Below are 24,408 nucleotides of genomic sequence, written 5' to 3'. Positions count from 1 at the left end.
TATATTTGACATATTTTAATAAATACGTATTTGTATATGCAAACATAATTTATGCAATTAACCGAGAGTCAGCCATTTTGTGTTGTATTTCGTGGTGGCGGTTGTGGTTGTGTAGTGGTGGTGGTATTGATTAGTCCAACTAAGTTAAACCAAAAAATGTCAAACACCGAAGGTAGGACATATTTTTTCAAACAATTTCAAAATTTGAAAAAATGTAGTAATATATTTCACGTTATAATTAAATGAATCAGAAATAAATGTTTTAAGAAAATCACTTATTTTTAAGAAGTCATAAATACTCAGTTTTCATTGTTTTGAAAACAAATATATTTTTTTATGAAATAAATTTTCATAAAATAAACTGACGTCATTTCCGCTTTCTTTTTCGATTCTAGCTCCTGTGGCAGCTGAACTTCCATGCAACTTACGATCCTGTAATCCATGAGATGCAAAATAAACAAACATTTCGCAAATATTTTGATTCTATTTTATTCCAAAAATGTGAAATAAAAATATTTGTTTATTCAAAATTTTCTTAGTTTTTATTTTCATTTTATGATTTAATGTTTTGAAATCTTATGAATCAATTGTTTAATTTGAGACAAAAAATGCAAATAAATTTGATGCAAACAAACTAATTGAAAGTTGCGTACTAATTAACAACATCCCTTTGATCAAGTCGGAATATTCTGACAATATACGGCAGGCTGTTGGAGTTTACCATAAACTGCTGGAAGATACCGACGTGATTTTGCGTCAGGTTCTAGATTAATCAGCGTTGACTTGATTCTTTACCTATTTCTAAATAAAATAATTTAATAAAGTGTAATCGTTCAAGCAAGTTGGTCATATAAAATGTAAATTCCATTAAATTATTCGTTTATCAAGTTATTTTCGAAGCAAATTAATAGCATCATTTCCGATTTGCAAATAATTTTCAGGTGTAAATCTCTTTATGATTAATTACCAAACCAACCTCTCCACCGTACTGTATACTGATACTCCATTACTGACTGGGATAGCTTCTGTACATTCATATCTGATCTACCTCTGCATTCCATGTTTAAAAAGGATGTGTCCTCTATAGTATCAGACCTGACCGAATGGTACATTGTAGGCATAGACCGATTCATACCATCTAAAGTATTCCAACAAAAACCTAACAGCCAGCCATGGTTCTCCCCAGAATGTTCCGCTGCCATCGCACACAAAAATTACTTTTTCCATAGCTACCAACGTAATAGATGCACTGAGACTAAAGCTGCTTTCAGGAACGCCAGCAACCAATGTAAAAGAGTAATAAAAATGCAAGAGAGCTATATGCCCAGTCTGTTTAATCCCAAGTAGCTGATCAGCAGCTTGGTTTCTACCAGTTTTGGCAAATAACAAATAGGATCCTGAAAAGAAGTGTGCGTTCTATCCAAACCATTATCAACGGACCAGAGGTCATCCTCGTCAGCTTTAGACAAGGCCAAATTATTTGCAAAGGACTTTGCAGCTAATTCTACCCTATGCGACGAAGGCCATCAACTTCCCATATTTCCTGCTATAACACAGAACACGCTAGATAACATACAAATATCTGTTTATGAGGTCGCCAAGCTAATCAAGAATCTTGATTCAGTAAAGCTACTGGCCCTGACGGCATCCCAATTATAGTGTTAAAAAAGCTTCAACCAGCACTTTCTCTCATACTAAATAGAGAAATAGTCAACCACCTCAGCAGAAATAACCGTCTTAGTGACACGCAATATGGTTTCCGTTCTGCAAGATCTACAGCAGATGTGCTAATGGTTATATCTCATAGGATGAGTGAATCTCTTGACAAAGGCTTCCTTTCCATGGCAATTGCTCTTGACATATCAAAAGCCTTCAATAAGGTATGGCGTAAATGCCTACTTCACAAAATCTCCAGCTACGGTATAACTGAAAATATTCTTTCTATCATTAAATCATTTCTCTCTGATAGGCTCATATGAGTAGTGGTTGATGAACAAAAAATCAGAGGCATGCAGTATTAATACTGGAGCTCCTCAAGAGTCCATCCTGGGCCCAACTCTCTTCCTGATCTACACCAATGATCTCCCTAAACACATACTTAAATCTTTCGTTGACATCTATGCTGATGACACGACCATCTACAGCAACACATCAAAGGCTGTAAATTACAAAGCTTTCTCTGATTCTCTCTCCTCTGATCTCGAACGAGTGGTTCAGTGGGGGAAGACGTGGCTGGTTACCTTTAATGCATCTAAAACCAAACTCCTATCTTTACATCATCAACGCTCTGATCCCCATCTGGCATCAATTGAAATGAATGGCTCTCGGCTGGGAGAAGCCCCATGTTTTGTCAAGCTTCTAGGCCCAACGATGGAATACTGCTGCAATATCTGGACAGGAGCAGCTAAAAACAGCCTATCCTGCCTCGACAGAGTACAAAATAGACCTCGTGGCTTAGTGGGGGATGCCCTTTTCTCTTCCCTGCAACCTCTCTCTCCCACAGAAGACACGTTGCAAGCCTATCTTGGTTTTTCGTTATTTCCATGGCAGGTGCATGTCTGAGCTCCAATATCTGACCCCCCTCGCCAATCTTTTACGAAAAACACCCGTCTAGCTGAATCCACTGTCAAAATCTTTCCCCACTCTTTATCTATGCCTAAATCAAAACGTAGATTCCATGAACAAAGCTTCTTTCTTAGAACTGCACGCCTGTGGAAGTCTGTTCCGTCTGCCTGCTTCCCTCCTGACTACAACTTCTATGTCTCCAAATCCAACATAAACAAATTCCTGATGAACCGCCCCCTTAAGTAGACACTTTAAATATCCCCACTAACTAACTGTACTTACATTAACCCTTATCCCTGAGTGGCTTCCGGGCCTTGATAAGTGGTTACCAATGGCGAGAGCTTACCTCATTGCTATAAACAGAAATTTACCATTAACAACAGATGCAAAATCTGCAGATTATTCTTAAGGACTGTTTTCCGAACTCTGTTGAAGTAATCGTCACGTTATCCATAAACTCACTGTACATTTCTTGAAGCGACAGTAAGGTTTAAGCTTTGTAGTTCAACTCAAAATTAACTTCGATACTTATCACGCAACCCCTAATATTAGCTTTTCGTTCAATCCTAGAACTCTGTGGAACTGACCGTCTCGCTATCGATCAAATCACTGTACATTTGTTGAGATGTCTTAAATAGCTTGAACAACTGTCAACTGTCAACAACTGTCTTATAATCATCGAATTTTAAACTGAATACTGATTTTAACCTAATTTAAAAGTGCGTGTTCACTTTTGAATTGCCGTACAAAAGTGTCTTCAACGTTTTAGGACGAACTTGTCTTGTAGACATGTTTGACTCATCATATTAATTGATGAAGCTCAGATGGAAATTTTGTTGTATTCAAATCTATTGTTTTCGACATTTCCTGCAACATAAGAATGATCGATGAATTAATGAACGATATACAACAAAAGTTTGAGTGGCTATATTTTGTTGGTCACTCTTTACGTTATATAAAAGTTTAAATAAATAAGAACATAAATTCACGAGGAGAAATCCGTCTGCCAAAACTATTCAATTACGTTTAAAGCAATCATCTCTAAAAATACAAAAACCGTCTATCAGAAATAACAAAGGGGAATACATTAACGTACGTTCAACACAATGAAATAATTTTTCTGCCTTAACAAAAAACAAAAGCACCTAATGCTCTTTGCCTATACAGGGTGTCAAATCTTCACAAAAACACCTGTCTAACTACAGCCACTATCAAAAATTCCCTTACTTTCTATCTATGTTTAAGTCTAAACGCAAATTCCATGAACAAAGCTTCTTTCATAGAACTTCCCGCATGTTGAACTCTGTTACGCTGACCTGCTTTCCAACTGACTACAATATGGTCGTCTTCAAGTCAAATATAAACAAGTTCTTGTTGAGCCATCACCATAAATAATCCACTTCAACCTCATTCCCAGCACTATTTATTAATACACTATTATACCGGTGCATAATATGAAAGTTTAAAAAAATAAGAAAATAAATTCACGAGGAGAAAGCCGTCTGCCAAAATTATTCAAATATAATTAAAGCAATCATGTCTAAAAATACAAAAACCGTCTATCCTTATCGTACGTTCAACACAATGAAATAATTTTTCTGCGTGAACTAATGAAGGATATACAACAAAAGTTTGAGTGGCTATATTTTGTTGGTCACTCTTTACGTAATATAAAGTTTAAATTAATAAGAAAAAAATTCACGAGGATAAAGTCGTCTGCAAAAATTGTTTAAATATAATTAAAGCAATCATCTCAAAAATACAAAAACCGTCTATGCTTATCGTACGTTCAACACAATGAAATAATTTTTCTGCGTGAACAAAAAACAAAAGCACTTAATGCTCTTTACCTATACAGGGTGGAACGATACAATTGCTGCCATAGAAAGATTACCTGATTCCATTTCTGTTTGACCTTCTATCATGTTTGGAAGTGACACAATGTTCAGTGTGCGAGATCGGAGAACTGTCCAACTCATGTTCTCTATCTATTCAAATTATGACAACAGGACCATTGCCAGCACCAGCAAATGGCATTGCTGGATTTTCACGAATTACAGGGATGTGCCCAGGGTGATGAAACAAAGTTTCTGTACCATCTTTATGATCTTTGGTGTGGTTTCAGATCTTCGAAGTCCGCCTGAAAGTAAACACCAAAGTGAACCTGGATGTGCTGAAGAGTGTTGTTATCTCCTGATGCAATCGTGTGGCTGCTAGTAGACCCTGGTTTAGGCAGCAGTCTGGACACCGGCCCACAAGTCCAAAGAGATCCAGGGTTGGTTGCAGAAATAGTGCTACGACTTTGTACCCTTCTTTCACTAGCCCCCGTCCTTCACTGACCTGAACCAACTGGACTACTTCGTTTAATCATACGCTGAGGACATTACCAACATGACCTCCAACAACACCAAAGCAAACCTAACTGCCGCCATTTGCAGAGTATTCGTCGAGCTCGGCCGGCGCTTGTGGACAGGCATATCCACAGTTCCGCATCGAGGTGGTGATTAAAGCTGATGTCGGTTACGTTGAATAGATGTCACATCCACTAGATAATCAATTTACCTGAATTGATATTTTCAATAATTTGTTTTTAAAAACTGTAGTGTTGTTTTTTTATCGTTCAGATCTGTACAAGGACGTTATAATTTCGAAAGACACGAAAAAGATGTTATTTTTAAGTAACATTTACAGGCTGATCCAAAAAAACGGGCACCGTGTACACTTTATGTGATATCTCCATTATTTATTCACCGATTACCCTTATTTTACAGGACATGCCAGAATCAAGGATCGTGAGTACACCAAGACCCCAGTGGGAACTAGTGACAAAGAATACATTGTGTTAAATTTTACTACAAGACAGGCTCGTTTAAGAAAACCCAGGACAGTTTCATACGTAAGTCGAATGTAAAAAGGCTCCATCCAAAAGCAGAATTCAAAACTGGATGGACTTCGAGAAGTATGGGACCATGGAAAATCTCAACGCTGTCAGAGAGAATCGTCCAAGACACTCGGGACGTCCCAAGAAGCGAACAGCCGAGCTGGTCGAAAGAGTGAGAGAATCTCTCCAGCAGAATCTGAAACGCTCTGTGCGTAAGCGAAGTCAGTCACGCGGTATGCATCGTGAGACTTGGAGGAGAGTGCTGGTGAACGATATCAGGGCTTACCCATACAGAATACAGACGCTGCAGACCCTTACAGCCTCAGACAAGAGGCAGAGGAGGGCTATGGCAGTCAATATGCTCGAGATGATTGAGGAGACACGAAGTTTCCTTAACCTCCTTTGGACCTCAGATGAAGCCAACTTACATCCTGATGGAAAGGTGAACTCCAAGACATATGTCTTCTGGGGGTCCTCCAGAACCAATGAAGTAGCCACCAAGCTCCTACACTCTCCTAAGTGCACGGTGTGGGCTGCAATCTCGGCCAGAGGCATCATCAGACCAATCTTCATCGAAGAATCTGACATAGCAGTGACAGTCACCAAGGAGCGGTATGTGGAAATCCTCAAAACCTTCAAGAGTGAGCTCCGGAGCATCTACCCGTCGCTCATGAGCAAGTTTTGGTTCCAACAGACTGATTTTGAGTGTCCATCCCATAGCCCAGTTTCATTTACTTCGGACAAAACACTAAGAAATAGAGCCTAATTAGATTTGAGGCCTGTTTTTACTAGGGGGTCACCCTGTATTTTCTGTTGCCAATAAATATAATTTTACTGTCGTTTGTAATAGCATGACGCTGCCAGGGGCAACACAGGTTAGAAACACGGACAAATTCAGTTCGGCTCAAAGCTTGTATGAAAATATAATAATACTAGCAGTTCACCCGGCCACGACCGATCGTAAAATACGCATAAATATTATCTTCTAATTCAAACAGAGACTGAGACAAGTGCATGAGTGTATTATAGTTTTTTTTTAACAGTTCATCTTTTGTAAGTAAAAAATACTTGAGCTGAGATCAAAATCACCACTTAAAGACAGTGAGTTAAGTACGATAATGATTACGCCAGCTTGAAACGGTCTTTAATAAGTGTTTTCAAACTTACTTATTCTTAACATAAGGAATCTACTACATGTACCATTTACGCATGCGCATAGTGAAACAGTTGACAGATAAAAATCTGATGACCATCATGTAACAACTTTTTTAAATTTTTACCTTGTAACAGCCCGTTTTCCCGATGAACTCCGATTAAAATGTTTTCCGCGTGTCTAAATAAACTATATCCCAAATTTTAAGTCAGTTGATAAACAATTCGTCGAGTATATCGGTTGAGAATTGTCTTCACACAAACACATTCTCACTTTATTAGATATATAGATTATGTTCTGCCTTGACATTGTTCAAAATTTGCATCAAAACTAGTAGGTTATGCCCTTTTTTATTCCGTGCAACGTCTTTCCCGTATGTTGCGAGCCTGCCTTTCCTATATCGTTAATTTCATGGCAAGTGCTTGTCTGAGCTTCAATGTAAGGTTCACATTTGAATTGCCGTACAAAAGTGTCTTCAACGTTTTAGGACGAACTTGTCTTGTAGACATGTTTGACTCATCATATTAATTGATGAAGCTCAGATGGAAATTTTGTTGTATTCAAATCTATTGTTTTCGACATTTCCTGCAACATAAGAATGATCGATGAATTAATGAACGATATACAACAAAAGTTTGAGTGGCTATATTTTGTTGGTAACTCTTTACGTAATATAAAAGTTTAAATAAATAAGAACATAAATTCCCGAGGAAAAAGCCGTCTGCCAAAACTATTCAAATACGTTTAAAGCAATCATCTCTAAAAATACAAAAACCGTCTATCAGAAATAACAAAGGGGAATACATTAACGTACGTTCAACACAATGAAATAATTTTTCTCCCTTAACAAAAAACAAAAGCACCTAATGCTCTTTGCCTATACAGGGTGTCAAATCTTCACAAAAACACCTGTCTAACTACAGCCACTATCAACAATTCCCTTACTTTCTATCTATGTTTAAGTCTAAACGCAAATTCCATGAACAAAGCTTCTTTCATAGAACTTCCCGCATGTGGAACTCTGTTACGCTGACCTGCTTTTTAACTGACTAAAATATGGTCGTCTTCAGTTCCAATACAAACAAGTTCTTGCTGAGCCATCACCATAAATAATCTACTTCAACCTCATTCCCAGCACTATTTATTAATACACTATTATACCGGTGACAACCGTACACTGATTAACACTTTTCATCGAGTGGTCTTTAGGTCTTGATAAGTGATTTCCTCCATGGAAAAACGAAAAAATGAAAGAAATTGAAAGTTAGTATATGTCTGTATCCATGATGTGAAAAAAGCGAGCAAAATAAAATAGAAAAATTCATGAAATTGTATTAAAAGAAATTTTAAATTCTAACAAATGCTAAAAAGAAAATGAGGATAAATTGGGTAAAAAGTTTGATGTTATAACATTGAAACGTGAACTTTATTTATTAAACGTCTCAGGGTCGTAAAATAGAGTTAAAAAAAAAAGGTGAGTGCCATTAGCCAGAAGCGAAACCGAAAAAAAAAAATTGTTAAAAGAAAAAAAAATGCCGCGTACTGAGCGTGAACTTATATAACTAAAGTTCGTAAGTGAACGTGTTATCGATCGGACGACAACGACACAGATGATATGACGTTGCAAATTTAGTTTTTATAAAATAAAACAACTAATCGCCCGTGCGTGCATGTGCGATTTACAAACAGCTTCGAAACCAAGAGTTTTACCTGACCCCTCTTCAAACAAAACATTTCTACATGAAATAGTTGTCTATTTTTTCTAATTCTTCCATATTATGTGTCCGAGAGATTGCTCTTTTTAACGGTACCATGTTCATGCCGGTTCGATGCGAATGACCAACCTTTTTAGTGGACATACTAACACACACACAGAGTAATACACCGACAACGGGAATTTATGTAATTTATATTTATATAATCGGGAAATATTCCTATCAAATCTGTTTCTAGTGTTCAAATGTATTTCAAACTATATTTCTTCATATATTCACATCAAATCTGTTTCTAGTGTTAAAATGCATTTCAAACTATGAACACTTGTCAGAGTTATGGAGTAGTTTCTGGAATATTAATTACAAATTGAAAACTGAGATTAGATTAATTTATTCTCGTTCTCCAACTTTCGATTGATATCAAATATTCAATTCCATTTCATACATTTTTTATTTGAATTTATTATTTGTCGGATTTATTATAGATATAAAAAATGAAAAGATATTAAAATATACAAAGTGAAACTTCAGAAACAGAACATCAGCGGTTTGAATATAAACAACAATTTCGGACTTTGCATTGGAAACAAACACGATTGTAGGATCGTTTTTACTAATATCTATTCATTTATCTATCTATCTATCTATCTATCTATCTATCTATCTATCTATCTACTATTATATAAATGGAACTTTGTTGCCTGTGTTTGTCTGTGTGTGAGTTCGTTCCCTATAGACCCGAAAACGGTTGTGCCGATTTTTTATGAAATTTCAAACGAATGTACCTCCTGTGCCTGACAGTTGTTTAAGATAGGTTCTGTATCAGATAAGCATCGATAATCGATAATGGAAAAAGTCTGATGAAAGCAGGAACAGGTGATTTGGACCAAATTTAAATCTTTACACAGCCTAATATCGCAAGTCCATTTGAGAATCTTTATTACCACACAAGCTGAAAGGCTCAACATATAAAAATCAACAGGTTTACTTTATCATTTTAAACCGAAATTTAAGCCATGATCACCGTACAAGTAGTAAAGCACGGTATATAACATCAGCACTAAGTTCTTTGCTATGACAAGGGTGCGTCTTTCATTTCAAAAATTCCCCTATCGCTCAAATCAATGTAGGATTACAAGAACAGATGCCACATAAGGGCAGGTCGATTTTGGAACCCCGGTGAGGCACTGGTGATGATAGTTGTGGTTTGACATAGAAGAGACCTACACGAAATATTTTTCTCAAAATCGTTATCTTTGCTTGAGGAAATGACTTTAAAGTTTAAAAATTGAAGCGATTAAAAGTTTTTCGGTGAATTTTTAAGACCGTCCCGTCATTAAAACAATCCGTACTGTTAAGAAAATGGAATCATTATTTAGAATATACTTTAAACTACATTTTAAAATAAAATGAGTGAGGATTATGAATTAATAAAATAGATATTAAGTGTAAAGGCAAAATTATGTTTTTTTAAATAATAACGACCAAAGTTCGATTTTTCATTTCAGGAACTTTTTGGGGGTGGAAACATTCTAGATTTAACCGTCGCAAAACACGCTCGTTATTGATATTGAAAATTAACGTTTGTTTATTATTTAATTTGGAAAAATTACGATTTATTCTTAATTATTTCGTAAGGAAAAACGAAAAAGACTTGTTTAGAAAATGTTATTATATTTCAAGCTCATGCAGTGAATTTAAACATATTCGTTTTATCTTTTTTAATTTGTGTTTCTATAAGGTTGGTGCCAAAATAATGGCATTGGTTGACGTTCAAATGAACGTCAAATACATTATTTTTGCACCTATCTAATATTTCACATAAAATTCTATGTGAAACTTTTATTAAAATATGGTAATACTCAAGTTTAATATTAAAACCAAAAAAAAATATTCCATACAATTTTATTCTATACATTCTTTACGAAACATAACCACGTAAATTTTCAAGTTTTCTACTTATTAAAAAATACTTTGCAGAAAATTAGTGTCATTTTTAATCTTGATATTTTTTTAGGGAGTAATAGTTTTTAAGCAGTGTTTTTCTTCTAAAATTATAGTTATAAAATATGATAACCCACAAAGATTAATACGAGTAAATAAGGAAACTTTAACGGTTTTTCGTTATTTGTGCATCTATGTTATTGTGCTAAAATAACTTTGCTATTTAGAAAGCCATTCTTAATATGGGAAGAATGTTGTATTGTAACTATTCTTTACTTTCACCTAAAAATGTAATAAACAAAAATTTCATAAAAATTAAATTTAACTTGAAAATACTATAAAAAATAGCATAGTAACTTAGATGCACAAGCACTGATTTTTCAAACTCTAAACACTAAACACTCGTTTAAAATGTCACATCTACAGCAGGAATGAATCTTTTTATGGATAAATTCATGTTATCGAAGGAGAAGCTAAAATCTGTTAAAATGTCTAAACTAAACACTACGATGCCTCTGATTTTGTTTTGGTCCTCTCTCTTCAATAAATCTAATTCAATTCTACAAAGTTTTTCATTATTTCTTATAACTTGCACTTATTTTTTACGTATGAAACTGGAAGATAGCCAATTACAGTTTCTTTCAGTTATAATCCATTTATTTATTTTACTTTTCAGATTAGAATGTCAGTAAAAGCATGACGTTCAGTTTTAACCTGTGGTTCACAAAATTTGCTGGTCCACCTTGTCATTTGGATAAAACAGCACCCCCAAATTCACGACAAGTTATCCAGTTTAGTTATTTCCTCGAAACCAGTTATCCCCACTTAAAAAATAGTGATATTTCTAAGTTAATTGCCAAGGAAATAATTAGTATTAAACAAGCAGTCCATCCACAAATACCCTTGTTAAGGTAACATTATATAGGAAAGAAGGTCAATATATTTTTCTATAAGAGGGCCAAACAGATTGTCAGGAAATCTCTTGCAGCAATCAAAGTTAAAAGAATGAAGGAACAGCCAGACTGTTTGATATATCTTCTTGTAGTTGTAAATTTTCTGTCTTGAGATGTGATGACTTTGCAGTAAAGTGCAAGAGAGAAAATTGTAAAAAAAGCACATAATCTGCACTTGACCCCATAACAAGGAGGTAAAATTAATTCCATAGATTCGCTTGCAATTATATTACTTTCTTGTGGAAAATAATGTATTGGTATTTATTATGTAATCTGGCTCTTATTAAACATGCAAATATATCAATTTTCAGGTTCCACTAGAAGAACTGCCATTTACAGCACTTTTTAAATTAATTGATGGAATAACAAAAAGCCTAACATTTACTCGTCCTTTGGGGAAACTTTGTATCAATAATTATCAAGATTTGCTTCAAGTAGAATTCTAAAAGATTAGTGTCCCTCCCGATCATCATTATCTGACAGCAGAAGAAACAAATAATTTAAGTGTGAAGACCAGAGACTACTTTTTGAATGTGCTGTTAGCATTTCTTGTGGAGAAGTTTACTTAGACAATTGGGCCCTTAAATCAAGGAAGATGGCTAACATAAACCACAAGATTAATGTGTTTATGGACTAGAGTTGTCTATCCTCAAACATTATGATAAATTATCATTTTGGTCAAATTTATCATCCAAGTATATGCAGTTAGTTGGTTGGAGTTCAAAACCGACAATATTTGTTTAACCAACAAAAGTATATTTTAATATGGTTCAGAGAACCAAATAGTTAACTGAAATCCAAATTACTGTTTTAAACTGTTCAAAATATAGTGCTTTTGCACTACTCCTGGAAAATATAATATCGATGATAAACTCAGATTAATTGAATGTGAGAGAAGAGGGCATTCAAAGGATTTTGTATATTAAGTAAATAAATAGTTATCCATTAAATTTTATTAGTTTTCTTAATCTACATAAACAATAGTTAGTTTTATTCATATTACATTGCAAATAAATAAAAACATAAATGTTTTCAAATAACTGTTTAGCATTTTTTAGTGTTGGTTTTCCCAGAAATAGTGAACAACTCAAAAAAGAAATGAAAAAGATTACTAACGTCAATTTTGCAGCCACACACTGGTGAAATTTGATTGATTTTTCTCAAAAAGTTGTATATGGGCAGAAAGTAAGACATAGACACATTATTACAAAGTCATCGTGCCAGCAAATTAGACCTTCATTTTCCTCAAAACAAATTATAAAGAACAAATTAGTTCTTTTACAAGTTTATACTATTGCCTCTAATAAAAAATTTAAAATACATGGTTCTGTAACTTGTATCAAGTTGTTATATTGTGTAATACATCTCCACATGTCTTTTTGAATTGTGAAATTTTAAAGACTAAGTTGCTAATTAGCTTTTTACAATTTTTGTTTAATCAATGGAGTAGAAGTTGAGATATTTTGCTAGTTGTGATTCATAATTAAAATTATAATTCATGTATTTATTTTTCTTTCAATGAATTTCATATAAATATATCCAGTTTAATTGAATAGTTTATAAAAATAGTGAAATTTCAAAGTCAGTGTTGTGAAAAATGCTATGAAAATGAAGGATTTTTCAACATTTTTCTACACGATTCTTAAAATTAAATGCTCAATTTTCTGTTCAAGATGGGAATCTAATTTTTGGTATATGTTCTTATCACATCAAATCCCAACTATCACCATATGTGCCATGTTGATTTTCTGAAAAATAATTGCAAATCGACCTACCCAAATGCCACATCCAAATTTATTATGGCTAAACTTTTACCCTCTGTAACTTTTTAAAGCCGTTACAGACACATTTATTCGTAATAATAAAATCCTATCTTACTTCCTACGAGCGAAAACATCACGATTGCCAAGATCTATAGACTTAGTAATTCTTTTTCACCCTCTACCTGAAAAGTCCTCCTGCTCTCCTAGTAAAGATTGGGTAAATATATAACCATTATAATGACATTGACCTGACACTCTTATTAACTGGATTAAACACTCAGACACCTGCAACTACATTTGCACTTCACTATTCGAATATATTTTTCCTATCTTCATTGGCTGCGACCATGAAATTCTATTTTTCCGGATTTTACACTGACGAACGAACACCACAGCCCTCAGTCAATATGGCCGATCATTCGCTACGTATTGTTTTTAATCATTTTTACCCCATTATCGTCGCTTTTCCTTTATTTTACAGACTGAGTTTTAGATTTACCTACAAGTTATACATGCGATCATGCATTATTAAGATTAATCTGATTTACACATTGTTACATTACAAAAACGCACAGCTTTCTTTATATCATACCCAGTTTCCGCGTCCTAAATTAACAAATGCTAAAATGAACTGATCTCCTTTGAAATCATTTATAATGTTACGATCGTCACTTTTCTCTTATTATAATTAGTGATGTTTACAACAATTAACCATAACATATAGGGAAAAGTCGACATTACGCATTATTTCGATTAACATTATTTATATATTGTTAAATTAAACAAATAAAATTGCAGCTTTATTTACATTATATCTGGTTTGGCCGTCCTAAATTAACTGATGACAAAATGAACTGATCTTTTTTTTAGATCATTTTTAATTTACTATGCTTAAATTACAGACTGATGTTTACAAAATTAACTATAACAGTTAGTTAAAAGTTACACATGCCATTACGCATTATTTGGATTAACATTATTTATTGAACACGTATTTGGTTACTATCACCGAGAAAAATATTGCGACAATATTTTTTCTCTGTGATGGTCACAAATACATTCTCAATTCAGTTGAACGTTATAACTGAAAACTAAACCCCGATGATAAAATCATAATTGTTTTTTACAAGTTTACTTCTTTCTTATCTGAAAGTTAAATTTGTAATCGATAAAATTACCGTGAAAAAAGAAAAAATATAAATTGTGGATTTGCAGGGGAGAGACATTTACATAAACGTCCACCGAATCTCCTTATATCAGAGAGTTGTAGTAGCCTCTGCATCAAACAGGCACTGAGCCTAGATTGGGGTGATTAGACAATATATATATATATATATATATATATATATATATATATATATATATATATATCGTCAGATATTTACTTGACTTTGACAAACGTGTTGTTGTAAGCAGTAACTATACCGCAGCAGTATGCGGTATAGTTACTGCCTATAATAAACACGTTTGTCAAAGTCAAATAAATATCTGACGAAGAGATCTTTCTCGAAATATTATATTACACGGACATACAACCAGACCGACGTTCCCAGGTAACCACTGTGCAAATATATATATATATATATATATATATATACATATATATATATATATATATATATATATATATATATATATATATATATATATATATGTTATTTTTCACTTTCAAAATCATAAAAACCCATCTCTTTTGATATTAACACACATTTTAACACTCTAAGTCTGAATTACGCCCAGATAAATTAGCATTTCACTGGTTATTTTATTTTACTATAGTTGTTTTTTGTTTAGTTTGCTTTTCAGGACTCGTTTTCTACACTGCTCAGACATTAACTTTTTTTTAGGTACGTTGTACCTTACCACCGACGACACTATTTCCTTTAAACTGACAACTTCTATAGGTCTTAGACTATGCTGAATAAGACAACCTATTTTAACCTTGGCGAAAACAAGTAGTTTTACAAATATAATAGCGTGCATTATTCACTGTAATTCACTGTTCTTCGCATGCGCGATAAAAATGTACTTCTCTCTGCACGATACTGCCACACACCTCCCATTGTTTTTGTTTTATAGTCTTTGCGAGTAGGTATGCTGACAACAAGATTGAACTTGGATAAATACGAGGACAGTCTCACACCTCATACAAAGTTAAAATAATAAAAAAATTAAAATAAAGTAAAAATGGGGTGTCTATTCCGAAAGCTGTTCTTGCCTTGGCGAGGTTGGTCGTATCTATTCCATACGACGTTCTAAATATGAGGAGGTTAGGGGTGTCGATTCCGGAGACTGTTCTTACCATTAGGAACTTTGGGATTGTCCACCAACAACAACCGTAGTTTATTTTTTATGAGGAGGGTGACATGCTTCAACCAGGCAACGCCGGGTAATGAGTCCTGCTAGTTTTATATAACAAAAGAAATTTTGTAAAATCAGCATTAAGTTCTCTACACTTCACTGTAGACTACAATGTATTGTGAACTAAGTCAGTCCGGAGAGGCATGTGGAGCTTCCTTCGCAATGCATCGCGATGGCCTTCCAAATAATGCAGGCAATAAATCGATTTTATTGGAAAATGAGTCATTTTACCGATTTTAATGATACTGAAAAATATAGGAGTGTGAAACATCCGTTGATCATAATGACATCCCGGGCAACGTCGGTTCTCCCCACTAGTTTCTAACGACTATTTAAAATGATCTTTGTGTGTGTCTGTCCGGGAGCTGGTTCCCTATAGATTCCACAAAGACTGGACCTATTTTTATGAAATTTCACACCAACGTAATTTATGTGTCTGGAAGTGTTCTAAAATAGGTTTTATATCGAAATGTCTTCGATAAGTACCAATAATCGGTAATCGAAAAAGTCCAATGATAGAAGGAAAAGGCGATTTTGACTAAAGTTAACACCTTATCAAGACTAACATCACAAGTGCGTCTGAGAAATGTTATTACCACACAAGCAGAAAGGTCTACCATATAAAATCAAAAAGCTGATTGGTCCAATCAATATACAGAGCTCAAATTGCAGTTTCAAAACGCGCAGTGGTGAAATGTGCAAGCATGAAATATATAATAAGTAAGAGTAAAAACAAAATCGTATTTAATTTTGCATGAAAATGAAAATCTCTTAATTAATTTGGGAATTTCCACCAATCAAAACATGTCTGAATATGTATTCATTATTTGACGAAATTGTTCTAAAGATTATATTAAAAATTAGTTCAGAATTGTTATAAAAAAATGTTATGTGCGTCATGCGAATTCTTCTAAAAGAATTCCGAAAAGAGAAATAAGGAATTCTACTAAAAATGAAAGATTTACCAATTGTTCTTTTCATCTCAGGATTAATCTACTTTATTACTTGAGTGAAATCTGTTTGAATCAAAGCATTCCATTAATTGCGCACAACAATGAAGCTTTAATTCGAAATTGAATCACCCAAATCACCATGACAACAATTAGTCTTGCAAAGAACAAAGAGTCCACGACACAATCTTTTGTTCGATCCCTATAAATACGATGCTCTTCTCTCATCTAACCCTCTTCCTTCCAACAACCGTTCTATGCAACATCCATTTGGTATCTCGAACAATCAAAAACACCAAATGTAAGTCTTCAAGTTTTCTTCGTTGTTAAATGTGTTTCCTTTTAATTTTAACTTTATGTCATCGATTTGATACGAAATAATTCGGCTTTCATTGAATGCAGCTATTTAATAACGTTAAAACTTATTATAAAAATCTGAGGATCAATTAATGAAACTATTTTTATATTTCTTTATTTCTTTTCCAGACAATCATGAACGCAAAAATGATTTTCTTGTTGGCTCTCTGCGTCTTCTCTGCGTTTACAGGTAACTCAAACGATTTCTTATATTCTTATTTTTCATTGAGTGTAGAATTATTTTAATAGTTGTATTTTATTAAATTTTATTAACTAAATTATTGGTAAAAACAATATTTAAAAAAATGTTCCAGATATCTGAAAGCCTTTCTACAACTCAAAAATTAAAATTTTCGGCCCGGTTGAGATTGAAGGAGTAATACAGAAACAATATTCACAAAGTAGGTAGTATCATTAAAGACTCAACTTTGCACCTAAAAGGTTTTGCTACAAAGGGTAGGAACCAACCCGGATCAGAAAAAGACATTGCAGGACTGCAGTAAACAAACGCAGGGAGAGACAAATAGACTCCCCAATCTTCCCAAAATGCAAGAAACCCTCCCAGGATACAGAGCACCTGATCCTCCAAAGTTTAGTCACCCGAATTGAAGGAGGCTATGCGGCAGTCCATCTATCTGATCACAATTTCTCAGACAGGCTACAAAATAGCGGTATAGAGGTTAAACCTATATGATACTATTAGTAAAGACAGATGAAATATTTCATTTACATGAAAGTGCATACTGTCAAATAAACGGCATATTATTTTACCTAATTTTTCCTGTTTTGCATTTCAAAAAAAACATCGAAATATTAGAAAACGATTTTCCATTTTTTTTCTATTTATTTAAAAGTAATATTATTGTCAATTTTTGTATTTTTATCTCTTTAATATCAACTCGTTCGCATTGAATTGTTTTATATGCGTTACTTCATTAAAAACAATCGATGCCTCTATTCAGTCTCGAAAGACAAAGGATACCCCCTGTAGGGAGAGCTGCGCGTAAAATTGTGAGACGAGGGTTGCGCAATCACAACCACACCGTTCCTGAATCGGCACTGCTTGAATCCAATGGCAAGGAGAAGTCCAGGACTACTGGAAACAATGTTGAGATAAGCAAAATTACAAGATTAAATAGCAATTATTGATTATAAACTTGTATTGACGTGTTAGAATGTTGTTCACACCAGGAAGTATCCTACATGTTTATAAAATACACCATTCGCTTATGTATCGAAACATTTCTGCTGCATCTGGCTGGTGAATTTGGCACGAGTCTATCGCTCTTAGACAGGGTCCAAAAATAGAATCACCAACCTAATAGATCCCGCACTGTTAATCAAAGCCTTACCTCTGTCTCATCACCGAAATTATTTAATCCAAACATTTTCGCCTAAATATGATTAAAATAACAAATATCATATGAGTTTTAATCTAATAAAATCAGTTTCTTATTATTATAGCGAACCAAGCTGCTCCTATTAAACCATGCGACGGAGAAGTACCTCCCTGCGAAAATGGTTCGTAAAAATATTTGTATTTTGATTTTTAATTTCTTCATATTTTACCCTCACGAAAAAAACATTTACAGATATGTCCAATCACGGAAATGTCGCTAAATTTGGTATAGATTTCTTAGTCCGAATAAAGATTCTCGTATTTGACTAGAAGCTTTCTACATTTGAACATTTTCGCCTAAATATGATTAAAATAACAAATAGCATATTATTTTCGCCTAAATATGATTAAAATAAAAATTTCATATGATTTTCGCTGAATATGATTAAAATAACAAATATCATATGATTTTCGCCTAAATATGATTAAAACACCAAATATCATATGATTTTCGCCTAAATATGATTAAAATAACAAATATCATATGATTTTCGTCTAAATATGATTAAAATAACAAATATCATATGATTTTCGTCTAAATATGATTAAAACGACAAATATCATATGATTTTCGCCTACATCTGATTAAAATAACAAATATCATATGAGTTTTAATCTAATAAAATCAATTTATTATTATTATAGCGAACCAAGCTGCTCCTATTAAACCATGCGACGGGGAAGTACCTCCCTGTGAAAATGGTTCGTAAAAATATTTGTATTTTGATTTTTAATTTCTTCTTATTTTACTCTCATGAAACAAACATCTACAGATATGTCCAATCACCGAAATGTCGCGAAATTTTGTATAGATTTCTTAGTCCGAATAAAGATTCTCGTATTTGACTAGAAGCTTTCTACATTTGAACATTTTCGCCTAAATATGATTAAAATAACAAATAGCATATGATTTTCGCCTCAATATGATTAAAATACCAAATATCATATGATTTTCGCCTAAATATGATTAAAATAACAAATATCATATGAATTTCGCCTAAATATGATTAAAATAACAAATATCATATGATTTTCGTCTAAATATGATTAAAATAACAAATATCATATGATTTTCGTCTAAATATGATTAAAACGACAAATATCATATGATTTTCGCCTACATCTGATTAAAATAACAAATATCATATTATTTTCGTCTAAATATGATTAAAATAACAAATATCATATGATTTTCGCCTACATCTGATTAAAGTAACAAATATCATATGATTTTCGCCTAAATATGATTAAAATAACAAATATCATATGATTTTCGCCTAAATATGATTAAAATAACAAATATCATATAATTTTCGCCTAAATATTATTAAAATAACAAATATCGTATTATTGTCGCCTAAATATGATTAAAATAACAAATAGCATATGATTTTCGCCTAAATATGATTAAAGTAACAAATATCATATGATTTTCGCCTAAATATGATTAAAATAACAAATATCATATGATTTTCGCCTAAATATGATTAAAATGGTTCGTAAAAATATTTGTATTTTGATATTTAATTTCCTCTTATTTTACTCTCATAAAAAAACATCTACAGATATGTCCAATACCCGAAATGTCGCGACATTTTGTATAGATTTCTTAGTCCGAATAAATATTCTCGTATTTGACTAGAAGCTTTCTACATTTGAACATTTTCGCCTAAATATGATTAAAATAACAAATAGCATATGATTTTCGCCTAAATATGATTAAAATAACAAATATCATATGATTTTCGCCTAAATATGATTAAAGTAACAAATATCATATGATTTTCGCCTAAATATGATTAAAATAACAAATATCATATGATTTTCGCCTAAATATTATTAAAATAACAAATAGCATATTATTGTCGCCTAAATATGATTAAAATAACAAATATCATATGATTTTCGCCTAAATATGATTAAAATAACAAATATCATATGATTTTCGCCTAAATATGATTAAAATAACAAATATCATATGATTTTCGTCTAAATATGATTAAAATAACAAATATCATATTATTTTCGTCTAAATATGATTAAAACGACAAATATCATATGATTTTCGCCTACATCTGATTAAAATAACAAATATCATATGAGTTTTAATCTAATAAAATCAATTTATTATTATTATAGCGAACCAAGCTGCTCCTATTAAACCATGCGACGGGGAAGTACCTCCCTGTGAAAATGGTTCGTAAAAATATTTGTATTTTGATTTTTAATTTCTTCTTATTTTACTCTCATGAAACAAACATCTACAGATATGTCCAATCACCGAAATGTCGCGAAATTTTGTATAGATTTCTTAGTCCGAATAAAGATTCTCGTATTTGACTAGAAGCTTTCTACATTTGAACATTTTCGCCTAAATATGATTAAAATAACAAATAGCATATGATTTTCGCCTCAATATGATTAAAATACCAAATATCATATGATTTTCGCCTAAATATGATTAAAATAACAAATATCATATGAATTTCGCCTAAATATGATTAAAATAACAAATATCATATGATTTTCGTCTAAATATGATTAAAATAACAAATATCATATGATTTTCGTCTAAATATGATTAAAACGACAAATATCATATGATTTTCGCCTACATCTGATTAAAATAACAAATATCATATTATTTTCGTCTAAATATGATTAAAATAACAAATATCATATGATTTTCGCCTACATCTGATTAAAGTAACAAATATCATATGATTTTCGCCTAAATATGATTAAAATAACAAATATCATATGATTTTCGCCTAAATATGATTAAAATAACAAATATCATATAATTTTCGCCTAAATATGATTAAAATAACAAATATCGTATTATTGTCGCCTAAATATGATTAAAATAACAAATAGCATATGATTTTCGCCTAAATATGATTAAAGTAACAAATATCATATGATTTTCGCCTAAATATGATTAAAATAACAAATATCATATGATTTTCGCCTAAATATGATTAAAATGGTTCGTAAAAATATTTGTATTTTGATATTTAATTTCCTCTTATTTTACTCTCATAAAAAAACATCTACAGATATGTCCAATACCCGAAATGTCGCGACATTTTGTATAGATTTCTTAGTCCGAATAAAGATTCTCGTATTTGACTAGAAGCTTTCTACATTTGAACATTTTCGCCTAAATATGATTAAAATAACAAATAGCATATGATTTTCGCCTAAATATGATTAAAATAACAAATATCATATGATTTTCGCCTAAATATGATTAAAGTAACAAATATCATATGATTTTCGCCTAAATATGATTAAAATAACAAATATCATATGATTTTCGCCTAAATATTATTAAAATAACAAATATCATATTATTGTCGCCTAAATATGATTAAAATAACAAATATCATATGATTTTCGCCTAAATATGATTAAAGTAACAAATATCATATGATTTTCGCCTAAATATGATTAAAATAACAAATATCATATGATTTTCGCCTAAATATGATTAAAATGGTTCGTAAAAATATTTGTATTTTGATATTTAATTTCCTCTTATTTTACTCTCATAAAAAAAACATCTACAGATATGTCCAATACCCGAAATGTCGCGACATTTTGTATAGATTCCTTAGTCCGAATAAAGATTCTCGTATTTGACTAGAAGCTTTTTACATTTGAACATTTTCTCCTATTAAAATAACAAATATCATATGATTTTCGCCTAAATATGATTAAAATAACAAATATCATATGATTTTTTTCCGGAATGTTAATAAAATAACAAATATCATATGAGTTTTAATCTAATAAAATCAATTTCTTATTATTATAGCGAACCAAGCTGCTCCTATTCAACCATGCGACGAGGAAGTACCTCCCTGCGAGAATGGTGCGTAAAAATATTTGTATTTTTATTTTTAGTTTCTTCTTAGTTTACTGTCAAGAAAAAACATCTGCAAATATAACAGTAAATTTTATATATATATATCTACAACAGTGAGAATGTGTGTGAGAACGCTTCTTAACTTATATACTCAAAAATATTTGATCTAAAGAAGTTTAATTTTGTGTATAGGAACTTCAGCTGTGTTTAAAAATATTTTTAAATCGGTTTTCTTACGGAAAAAGGGCTGTCAAGCGAGCCAACTTGAAAAATTCATAATGGAGGTCATCGAATTGTTATCTGTTTGTCAACTGTTCAACGAATCCGCATGCGTGAATCGTTCACATGACAGATTCATTATGTTAAGAATAAGTAGGTTTGAAAACTCTTTTAAAAGTTATGTCAAGTTGGTCTAATGGTTACCTTACTTGACTGACTCTCTATAGGTTTTGGTTTGGATCTCAGCTCGAGTATTATTTTTTACTTACAAGAAGTAAATTATTTAGAAAACGAACTCGCGTGCACATGTCTCAGTTTTTGTGTGAAATAAAATATAATATTTTTGCGTATTTTTCCGGCTGCCTTTTATCATAATATATGAATAGATACATATAGTGCGTGTAAATAAAACCTTCTTATGAAGCCAATCGATGTAGAATTGGTGATATAAAATAAGGAACAATTAGTTCAACATTTATTCAAAAAAATTAAAATCATTTTTAAAAAATAATGAAATAATAAAAACATACGAGGACAACCCATTCCATTCAGCGCGGCCATAGCCGAGATTGAGTTTGTAATGTAATTAAAATCTTGTCCGTTGCTGAATACTTGGTGCTTCGCCAGGGCTGTCAAGGGTATTGTTTTTATCGTGACGGGGTACCTACCACACAAGATGTTAACTGAAAAATGTCTGCAGGCAATGTAGATATGATTTCTCAAACTGTTATTGTCGATACTATATGAGGGCATTTTTGAAAAAAGCATTAAAACATGTTAAAATAGAAAAGAAAGATACCCAATTAAATTAATAATGAAACTGAACTTTATTCAATATAAAATATAAATATTATCTATGTAAAATTACATAATTTTAAAGCAATATGCAATCTAATACTGATAAAACTGAATTATGAATTTAGGGAACAAAGAAACATAAAACACAAACAATTCTTGACCGTCGGAACAAGATCACAGTGTAGTATCTGTTCTGATGCTACCATTCGCCTTCTCTATCCTCAGCCGGTGGATGATAAATCCTTCATGACTGGGACAATTTTAATTTTTGTTCATATCCAGAGTGCCTCTTATTGAGGAGTGGTGGTGAATTTGGAAGGGGACATTATTATTATTTCACTCACTAGGAGTTGTCTCACAGGCTGTAATCTGTGGTATTTGCTGGAGACCGAGTGACAACAAGTCTTCCCAAATTTCCAATGCTCTCCACCTCTTAACCACATGTGCAGATGATTGCATGTTATTGCAACATCCGTTTGCCATTGATTTCTCGTTGGCACCGGCCATTGGTGTTTCCTGAGGTTTGGGTGAAAATGCCTCCCTAAGGTACCAGATTCCAACTGCACACTTCCAGTGGAGATCTGGTTTATACTCTGCAACGTCGGACTTTCCATCCTCCCTGAGATTTTTCAAATAGTTGGTGTAGCGTCAGTAAATGTCATCTACAGTTTATATTTTTGGCACTTCACGGGGAACGTGAACCCTGTGTAAATGGGTTTTAATTTAATGGCTGCTCCCCAAGGTTTTCTTTCACTTTCTTCGTATATATCTCATTATCTCATACACCTTTTTGTAATTTAGCGTATATTTCATGGGGGGAGGGGGGTTTATAACTTTAATTGAATTTGATTCATACTATTATTTCGTGCTTGTTTTTTATTTTATTTCCATTTTATTTTAATTTATTTTTTATTATATTATATTTTCCACACTAATAATTTTATTTTTTGTTACATTTATTTTTTCATACATATTCAAATAATGCTTTTGGCCTTTTTTTGCCTCAAATAATACCTTCCAAAATATTTTCATGGTCAAATAAACCAATGAAAACCTTTTGCGTATGTGTTTTTAGTGAGCAACCATTAAATTAAAACCCGTTTACGCGCCGTGCTTTATTTTAGATAGGATTTTTAATTTAATTAAATTCATGGTATCTTTTTTCATTATATTGTTAGGTGATTATGAAGAATAGTTAGAAAGCCACCCCCTGCTAAGAATGGCTTTCTAAAAAACGTTATTATTTTAGCATGGTACGTGCATGGCACAAATACCAAACAATATTTATCTATAAGATAAACACAAGAACATATGTTAACTGAAATTTAATGTACTATTTCATTTTAGTTCATATAAAAACGTTAATTAAAACTGATTAGTTAATGAATTTTTAAGATGAATTTGGTTTCGTATGTCTCGGGAGAGAATAGAGAATTTCCCATTTCATTTCCTATTTCAGTCATGTAAATTATTTACAGA

General features: G+C 32.3%; 1 long non-coding RNA gene across 1 annotated transcript; it reads left to right on the top strand.

The window, feature by feature from the left end:
- Positions 1-16,771: 16,771 nt before the first annotated feature.
- Positions 16,772-21,918, top strand: LOC145273148 (uncharacterized). Its single transcript, XR_013866185.1, has 3 exons — positions 16,772-16,832; positions 18,107-18,163; positions 21,862-21,918. It is a non-coding gene; the product is annotated as an uncharacterized LOC145273148 (long non-coding RNA).
- Positions 21,919-24,408: the final 2,490 nt, after the last annotated feature.

Source organism: Euprymna scolopes, chromosome 4 (assembly GCF_053919585.1).
Source record: "Euprymna scolopes isolate OS-2025 chromosome 4, ASM5391958v1, whole genome shotgun sequence".
In the NCBI taxonomy this organism is placed as follows: Eukaryota; Metazoa; Mollusca; class Cephalopoda; order Sepiida; family Sepiolidae; genus Euprymna; species Euprymna scolopes.
Note: the sequence above shows the minus strand (reverse complement) of the source record. Positions and strands in the feature narration are given on the sequence as shown.